We start from the raw sequence: 10,239 nt of genomic DNA, 5'->3' as shown, positions 1-10,239 counted from the left end.
ATGACTGAATCTCCTTTAGAATCCACTCAGAAATGTCTATTAGAACTCATAAATAATTTATAAAGTTGCAGAATAAAAAATCAATATAGAAAAATCTGTTGCATTTCTGTACACTAATAACAAACTTCCAGAATGAGAAATAAACAATCCCATTTACAATTGCATCGAAAAGAATAAAATGCTTAGGAATAAATTTAAGCAAGGAGGTGAAAAACCTGCATTTTGAAAACTACAAGACATTAATGAAAGAAACTGAAGAAGGCAAATAAATGGAAAGATATTCCACGCTCATGGATCAGAACGATTAATATTGTTAAAATGTTCATACTACCTAAGCAATCTACAAATTCAATACAATCCTTATCAGAATTCCAATGGCACTTTTCAAAGAAATAAAGAAATAGACCAAATAATACTAAATCCATATAGAATCTCTCTCTCTCTCTCTCTCTCTCTCTCTCTCTCTCTCTCTCTCTCTCTCTCTCTCTCTCTCTCTCTCTCACACACACACACACACACACACACACACACACACACACACCACACCTAAATAACCAAAAAAATCTTGAGAAAGAAGAACAAAGCTGGAGGCATCACCTTCCCAGATTTCAAACTATGTTACAAACTAGAATAATCAAAGCAGTTTGATACTGGTATAAAAACAGACACATATATCAATGAAACGGAATAGGGATCCCAGAAATAAACCCAACTTATATGGTCAATTAATTTAGGAAGACAGTCTCTGCAGTAAGCCTTGCTGGGAAAACTGACAGCTGCATGGAAAAAAAATGAAAGTCAACCATTATCTTACACCATACACACATATTAACTCAAAATAAATTAAAGACTTGAACATAAAACCTGAAACCATAAAACTCGTAAAAGAAAACATAGGTAGTAAGCTCTTTGATATAGGTCTTGGAGATGATTTTTTGAAAATGACACCAAAGTAACAAACTCAAAAACAAACAAGTGGGACTACATCATATTAAAAGCTTCTGCATAGCAAAAAAGATCAACAAAATGAAAAGGTAACCTACTGAATGGGAGAAAATATTTGCAAATCATGTATCTGATAAGGGGTTACTATCCAAAAATATATAAGAAACTCATAAAAATCAATAGCAAAATAAAATCTGATTTAAAAATGGACAAAAGACTTGATATTTTTCCAAAGAAGATACAAATAGCCAATAGGTACATGAAACTGTACTCAATATCACTAAAAACAGGGAAATGTAAGTCAAAATCACAATGAGATATCACTTCGCAGCTATCAGAATGGCTGTCATAAAGAACGCAAAAACTAAGTGTTGGCAAAGATACGGAGAAAAAGGAACCATTGTACGCTATTGGTGGAAATATAAACTGGTACAGCCACTGTGGAAAACAGGATGTAGGTTCCTCAAAAAATTAAAAACAGAACGATCATATGAACCAGCAGTTTCACTTCTGGTTATTTAGTTGAAGGAAAAAACAAAAACAAAAAAAAAAACAAAACACAAACTTGAAAAGATATCTGGACTGTATTGTTCACAATAGCCAAGATATGGATATAATCTGAACACATCAGTGGATGAACGGACAATGAAATATATGTATATAAATATACACATAATGGAATGTTATTCGGCCATAATAAAAACCCCTAAATCTTGCCATATGTGACAACATTGATGGATCTTAAGGACATTACACTAAGTGAAATAAGTCAGACAGAGAAAGACAAATACCATATGATCTCTCTTTTATGTAAAAACTAAAGAAAAAAAATCAATCTCATAGATACAGAAAACAGATGGGTAGGGGGAGAGGGGGTGGAAAGAAATAGGTGAAGGTGTCAAAAGATAAAAGAAAAAAGAAAATTAATTTAAAAAATCATTTCTTAAAAAATCGTTCTGCTTTGCTCACATCAGAACCAATAGAGGGCAAGAAAAGAAACATGTAAGGTTTATTGTTTGCTATGAAAAAAGATTCCAGTCTATGTCCTTTGAGCAATGTAAACTTCTCCCCACCTCCAGAAAAAAAAAAAAAGAAAATGAATATTTACTAAACTCTACTACAGTGTTGTGCTAATCTAGCCAAAATTCTTGTTTACCAAAAATGAATTGCCATATTTGTCCTGTCCACTCCTACCTAAAGGACAAGGCTCTACTGATTTCTTTGTACTTTTCCGAAACCATATTTTAGCTTCACTTGGAAGTCCAAGAACACAGATCTGAGCTTTACCTAATGAGTATCTTAGTTGAAAACAGACAGAAGTACAAATTTATTCTATGCCTCAAAAATAGGTGCCTAACTAGAGCCTAATATATAATTCCTCATCTCTGTTTCACAGGGTATTTTGTCAGGCTGATCTTAGGGGTCTCTGTTTTGTAAAAAGACAGTGAGACTCAAGAAGTTGAAGTGGCTTGACTCTATGCCATTAGTTATAAACAGAAATAAGACTAGATATCAAGTTTTCTGACTCCTAGACCAGTTCATACCCACTTCCACTAATTCAGAAGATAGTTATCCTATTTACTGATAACCAGAGCCCGTGTTCTCATTTTGCTTTGGGGTCTTTTATTGCCCGTTAATGTCTCCTGCAGTGAAGATGGACATTATGAACAAAGTGGAGGTTGACCTTGGTCTATTAAATTTGCATAGCTAGTATGTCTAGAGAGAACTTTGAAACAAAAGGTTAATTAGGATTTTGTGGCCGGTTTTGTTTTATGTATAGATTCCTGCCATGTATGCAGTTGAGAGTTCTGTGTTGGACACTGTGGGCCACTCTGTTGGCGTCAATGCCCACTCCCCTCTAACCAAATCACACACCTCTTCTACACAGCACAGAGACTCTCAACCCTAATATATCTTCTTCGGGTATAGTGCAGACTCTAACAATTCCACAGGGGCACCTGTTTGTGCCTTGGGTGCTCACCTTCTCCTGAGGCACCCTGCCCTGAGGTGCCCTGCCCATGCGGGGCCCTCCTGAGCACCTTTTTCTCCCACTCGACTACCCAAACCTACACACAACTGAAATGCAGGAGGCTTTTACATCCCATGATTTCTTTCAATTAATGGGAGTCAAGAGCTATCAGATAAGTATTCCCACCTTTCACTCTACCCTCATCATGGCCCTGAATACAGGCTTTCCTAGACTCAAGCAAACCCCTTTTTCCTCAGCCCCTAAGAATTCAGTCTTTCGAGTGTTGAAACCCCATTCCTTCTTAGTTCTTTGGAAAATTACTGAAATTAGGTTTTTGTGGTTCTAGAGAGGAAAATGAAAAAGGAAATAAAAGTGGGGAATTGTAATGCTTATAAAAGCATGACATACCTTGTTCTTGCCAGAGACAGATGGCGCGGATGATAGGCGACACAACCAGAAAACATCCTTTACTTATACATCTTGGCACATTGAAGGAGAAATGGAGTCTCCAATAACATTTCTTTAAAATTTCCTTTAAATCCTCTTACAGTCATTATAGCTTCCCCTCATCTTCTCTACTCAAGCTTCTCTGGTAAAATTTCTCTGCCTATACTTTTAAAAAATCAACTTCCCTTCTTTATTTTTTATAACATTATCACCTGAACTTTTTTTTTAAGTCCCTTCCCTCTACCTCCAGCCCCTTTTTCACTGACTCCATGCTCCTCCTCCAATTCTCCACCATAAACAACGATAGCACTTGTGGATGCTTTCTAGGAGTGAACATACCTTACGATATGCAGAATGAGTCAGGATTCATATTACAGCAGTGGTTCTCAGAGCATAGTCCCCGGGGCAGCATCCATGAGCACTGGAACTTGGTAGAAATGGAAATTCTCAGGACCTACGTAGATCTACTCAATTAGAAACTGGAAGTGGGGCCCAGGAACCTGTCTTCACAAACCCTCTAAGCATTTCTGATGTGAGCTGAAGCTTAAGCGTATATATGCCAGTAATCATTGCCAGGTGGTTCCTATTCAATCAATCTTCACTGTATATCAGAATCACCTGGGAGCATTTAAGACCTATGGATTTCTGGGACTTACCTTCAGAGATCAGTTTCCATTGGACTGTGATAGGGCCCAATGTTTCTAAGTGATTTTACTGTTTGCCTAGGGTGCTGAAACATTGCAGTATCCTTAAATAAGAACTAAATAGGAAAACAACCTTTTTCTATTGTGGAGGGTTTGGGGTGCAGGGGTGCTGGTCTTCTAATTTGAGTTCAAAATGTTTAGATATCATTGTAACCTTATCTCTAAAGTAATCATTAACGTGAGTATAGAACAAGACTGCATGTCCAATTTTTAAAACAGTGCTTCGATGAAGTATATAAATAGTCTTTAATATTTCTGAACACATGTGGTAGAACTGCTTAAAGTAAACGGAACTATTCCAAGCATCATGGACACCTAGACTGGTGACAGGGCATTTGTGGTTCATTGATGGCTGGCTGGGTGCCTTCCCCCTTCACAAATTTAGCAACCTTTTCAGTTGATGCCCTGGGCAACTGGCCTTCTCACACTCTCCTCTCAGTCCCCAGGTCTTTGGAACACGACTACAATTCTGCTAATGTCTTCAGACAAAGGCATCATTTTATTCAGCTTTTATTAATAGCAGCAAGTGTTGAGACTCTGTAGACTGAACCCTGTGGGGAGAAAAGTTAGAGACGGGGTGTGGATTTAAGCATTATGCCACCTCATCAGGCCATGTTTCCACTTTCTTTTCATAAAGACCAAAATAGACAATGGGAAAAACACCAACTGCAATTTTTACAAGTGGAAATGAGACCCTGCTTTGGGGTTCACTAGTGCAGTTTATGTTTAGATAAAATAACACACAACCACACAAATCTCTACCTTTGCTAGCTTAATCTGCTTCTTTTACTGCCTGCTGATTTGATTTTGAGATTCTCTTTCAACTTAGGTAATCATGGCATGTGGTTAGAAGTAGTATAATCTTCTTGATTTAAGAAAATTAAGGGTTGACCAACATATTCAAGTTTCAATATTTTCATCTTGGTTGTACAAATTACCTTGATTTTCCCCTAACAATACAATTAGACAGAATCCAGAGTGTTATCTGGTTACTCCAGGAATAATTGCCAAGCTGCAGTTCGGAGAAAATCACCAAAAGTCATGTGGTATTTATAAGGAACTTGAGTGCCAGCTTGTCTCTATGCCCAAAAACAAGAAAATTTTTTAAATATCTATTTCATGCTTACAGTATTCTAAATGAGCATAAAGGAAATATATGAGAGGGACACTGTGGCTGTCCTCCCAATGAAGCACATCTGCTCTTTTGCTCATAATATTGTAAACAGTGCTGAAAATGGACGCTCGCTGCAGAAACTACCTGCTGAGGATTTCATAAAATCCTGACTCTTGTCTTTGAAATTATCTGCAGAACCCAGGGAAAACAAAAGTCAAAGCAAACACTATGGAGGTAATTTGAATACTGGTCCATGTCAATCACATACTATTGTGTTTTGAAAAGTGTGACTAAGTTGTCAGTGGTTTTAGACATGTAATGAAGTGCCCAGTGAAGTGGAACCTGAACTTTCCCCCCAACAAAATATTGATATGCAGAGCCTGGAAGTAGCTGGGCAAGAAGTGAATTGATTTGCAGGAGGCAAATTCAACCCTTTCTGAGCTTCCAAGTGATTGACACCCTTCAGAGGAGCCAGCGAGACCTCACCAAAGGCCCAGGGGCAAGAAATAAAAACACACACTATAGTGGTGGGGAGACCAGACCAGGAGCTTGCCCACCGCCCCTGGCTGGGTCAGCAGAGAGAGACAGAGCTTCTAGGGCTTGGTGGTGGCAGATCTCAATCCTTGACCTAACTCAGAGATATAACCGTTGTGGGGAGCCCTCCTGGCTGAAGCGGCACCAAGCGAGGGATCTTTGTTAGACCTGTAGAGCAGCCACAGCAGGACAGTTTGCCCTAGCCTCACTTCTGAGACATGAATTCAGTTTCTTAAAATGGACACATGTACACAGAAACTCAGACTTAATGCCCCCTACTCCTTTTTTGAATCATTATTACTAATAAAAATATAATTCTAAGAAGCTAGAAAACGGTAAAGATTCAAGTTTAAAATATGATGGGCTTTTTAAAAGTCTCTACTAAAGGTAGATGACACTATCACCCCCAGAAGATGAAACATGAACTTTAGTCTCAGCCCTGAGCCACTTTCTGAGTAGACTGCTGATTAGTCAGATATATTGAGCCAAAGTTAAAACTGAACTTTTTCTGCTTCAAAATTACATGATTGTGGAATACAGCAAAAGGTCATGTAAATTTTGGTCAAATTTAAGGGCAAAAAGTAGAATACAGAGGAGGTAATGCTGAAGCAAATCTTGAAAGATATGTATAAATTAGGTTTAACAGAGGACAGAATTGCTGGACCCAAAGAGGCAGCAAAAGATAATATCCTAGAATCTAAATCGGAGAGAATTAAAAATATTTTGTACCCACAAAAAGATCTTTAAATGTTGATTACATAGAGTATCATTTTTTAAAAAAAAAAATCTGCAGATTGTAGTTGATAACTTGAAAAATACAAATGTAGAAATTTTGAAATTCATAAAAATAGGCAACATTTATTAAACCTTACCAGTGACCAAGCAGCACATTCATTGTCTTCTGCTCATCAGCTTACTTGATTGTCTGCTAGTCCTGACAGGTAGGAAATGTTATTACTCCTCCCTTTATAGATGAGAAAGCTGAAATCTGACAGAGTTGACTCCAGATTTATGACTAGCTCCTGAACTAACCCTCCTGACCATGGTTCTATGTGATTACATGTCCTTGTGTTATAACTTCCTCCAAAGATACTAGTCAGTGTATAAGAGCCCCAAGAATGTTAATCACCAAAGCATATGTAGTATAGGAATTAATTTCTTGGCACAAGTTATAAAATTGAATACCTGGTCTCCTGGTCCCTCTATTTTTCACTGAGTTGTTTTTTGTTTTAGAGAAGATTTTTGTTTTTAATTCTTCACAGTTTTTAATGGATTATTTTTTCCTCTGCGTCTTTCAAATATCATATGCGGACTGCCAACCATGCTTTTTTTAATCAACACATTTGGCTTAAAAGACGTGGAAACCAGAAGAAAAGATGTTTTGATGTTCTAGCATTTTTAATGTAACTGTAATCTTTATATGTACAATTTTGCATCCTACTTCATTCATCTAAATTATATCATAAGTATTTCTTGTACTGTTAAGCACTCTTACAAAAACATTTTAATAGTAAATATTACTCTCTCAAGTAGATAAATCATAGGTCTCTTAACCAATCCTCCATCATTAACATCAAGCTAAATGTGAAGTATGAAAATTAACCTAACTCTTACGTTAGCTCTAGAGATCTGGAAACTAATCAGCGAGTACTACTCTCAGAGCTGGTACCTAAAAGGCTGTTGCAATCAGTAAATTGTATAGCATGTCACACTTGATCAATTTTTATCATATTAACAATGATTATATGTTTCTCAAGTTTCACAGGGAAATCAAATAATTGACCACAGCTGGCAATATTTTATTTTACATGGAACACTACAGCTGGAGGAATGCCAGCCTAACCTTGAACAGGGCTTGAATTAACTGCAAACATTTAGGGTCAATGTCTTATGCTGGCTGACTTTCTCTCCTTTGCTAACCCTTCATTTGGTGCCTGAATATTTTCAAAAGTACATACAGGAGTTACATAGCCTTCACTGAGGCCAAGGAGAACCCAAGAAGTTTTATTCCAAGAATTCAAAACAAACCCCGATCATGTAGGATATATCGCAGGCACTTCTAAATGTCTATGGAAATTAGAAGCTCATTTGATCCCATCAGGTTTATAGTTGCTTCAAATCAATAAGTAATGACAGTAACTTCAGAGAATATGTTTTGAATACCAGTAATTCTTGCCACAGAATTTTTATAAGCAAGAATAAAAATGAGAAGAGCAAGAGCAAAATAAAAAATTTTCCTACCACTTAAGTTTACAACTTCTTCCTGACACTCACCATGTGTTACCTTAATCAAATGATTAAACACAGAGTATTCTATGAGTGATGCAACTAAATTAATACTACATTTATCCATTTGGAAGGAATGTTAATATGTAGTCACAATAGTTTCATTAGAAAGAAATGTCAAATCCATTCTAAGTGCATAATTCACAGAATTTGAATCAACATGTTGTATGATTTATAATTTAATTTTACTAAAGATGATTACTTTTCACTAGACACTGTAGAAAAAGGAAAAAATGGTCATAGGAAATATTTTCTAGGACATATCCTTGATTTGCTAAAAATAGAGACTGAAGTAAAGAACCCAGTTTTATTACAGCTGCTTTTTTGACAGAACAAAGAATGCTGCTGTCTACATAGTAAAAGCACTTAGTCCACACTTGAAATTTTTAAAAAATCCTTAAAAAGTTAAATTACTACAATACATCATACTCTAATCTTAAAAACATAATTAAGGATCAATTGAAATCAGCTGATGAAAATATTTTCACTTCTAATAAATAGCCATATAAATATATTTATATATACAGTACATACACACATATAAATAAAAATACACATATATTTCTGTAATATAATGTTAATTTTAAAACTTTGATAAATCATCATTTTAAAGCTCATACATGTTTTTCACTGTGTGCATGTCAACATAAGAATGATCATAAATTATTTACTTTTAATTTAGTAGGTTCGCAATGCTTGTTTTCATGAGAAACAATTTTTTAAGTTAAACTATATTTTATCAGCCTTCGAGCTTTTATTTTCAGTGTTTAAAAATCTGACTTTCAGAAAATGTTGACTGATGACTTTAAATATGCCTCCAAATTCTGTGGGCCTTTTTCTTGGCCTCTCCTGGACATCGCTCTTACATACACTGTATCACCAGGGAACAGCTTTAGGGGTCAAAGAAGCCTCATAGGTATTTTACCCCAGGGATTACTTCAAGAACACCTCACCCCTAGGTGTTGTTTGGAGCTTAATACAATTTATAAATAATTGTAAGTAGTAAAATATATGTCAAAATCGTAAGCTATTACGATTACAAGAAAATAATTTCACACAATTTTAAAAACTAGTAACTTCAGTTTATGTTACCATGGCACATCTACTTGACAGTGGATACAACTTTTATTTTTTATTTTTGTTTTTAACTCAGCCTTCAGGTCAGCTGCAGCCCCTTTCTTCCATGGGTGTCAAATGGAGCCGTTGTGTTGGTACAGTGTCTTTTGTACCATCACATGTGGGAATTTAGTAACCTTTTCACCACCACAATTAGAAATTACAAAGAAGCATGTATTCATTCAGTATAAATTCTTAGCATTAATAGTTGGCCTAGGACTGGTAAAGTTATTAGGCTGGTTCATATCTGGTTCATTGTGTTTCATCTTAGTAAAATAAGCATTCACTAGGGTTCTCATGCTAAGGCTAGACACCAGTTTATAGGGCAAAAGGCAACAGGGCAATTTAACTTTTACTTAAGTGTTTTTCCATTAATTGGGCCACACATTCTTACAAGCACCATTGCACTCAGTTTGGTCCTGAGAAGATTTGCAAGCGTTTTGTGTCTTTTGTTAGTTCCAACATACAGCTTCTCCTTGATTTAGCAGACTACAGTTATACAAGAATTTTCTTAATTGCTTTTCATGCATAGTTGGGAGAAACAGCAGGCAGCCTTTAAGCGAAGGCTTTGTGGCCCAAAATGGCAGCTTAAAGTGCCTCCTTTCCTGTGTTTATTGTTGACAATTCAATTAGCATGCCAAAGCAGCTGCGGACTATAGACAGACAGGGTCAACCAAACTGCACATACAACAAATTTTAACATACGAAAGAAGGGCAAAATTAGTTACAATAAATTTATCTTGTGCATTTACTAAAGAACACAATGGACAGGAGAAAGTCTCGCTTGTTTGCCCAAATTTAAATTAATCTTGTGTAAAGTCGCAAACTTAAGCTATTTTTTTCCCCCATTTGTAGCTGTTGAAAAGTTATCCATTTTCTCACTATTCAAGATTTAACAAAAGCCACACTTGGCAACAATGAGGTAAAGACTTCATATTCATTCATGGTTTTCTATTAATTAAAAAGTGATTATTTTAACCAAAGAAAGGCAAACAAAGTAAGTATCACAGAGGATATTTTATGGATAATGCAGTCAACCATGATATTTTAGACAGCCACAAGTGTACTGAATCGTTCAGTTGCTCATTGTAGTGGAAGTGCAACTGGTGAAAGACAACCCAGAT

This window comes from Rousettus aegyptiacus, unplaced genomic scaffold (genome assembly GCF_014176215.1).
Source record: "Rousettus aegyptiacus isolate mRouAeg1 unplaced genomic scaffold, mRouAeg1.p scaffold_m13_p_2, whole genome shotgun sequence".
NCBI lineage: Eukaryota > Metazoa > Chordata > Mammalia > Chiroptera > Pteropodidae > Rousettus > Rousettus aegyptiacus.
This window is presented reverse-complemented; position numbering follows the sequence as displayed.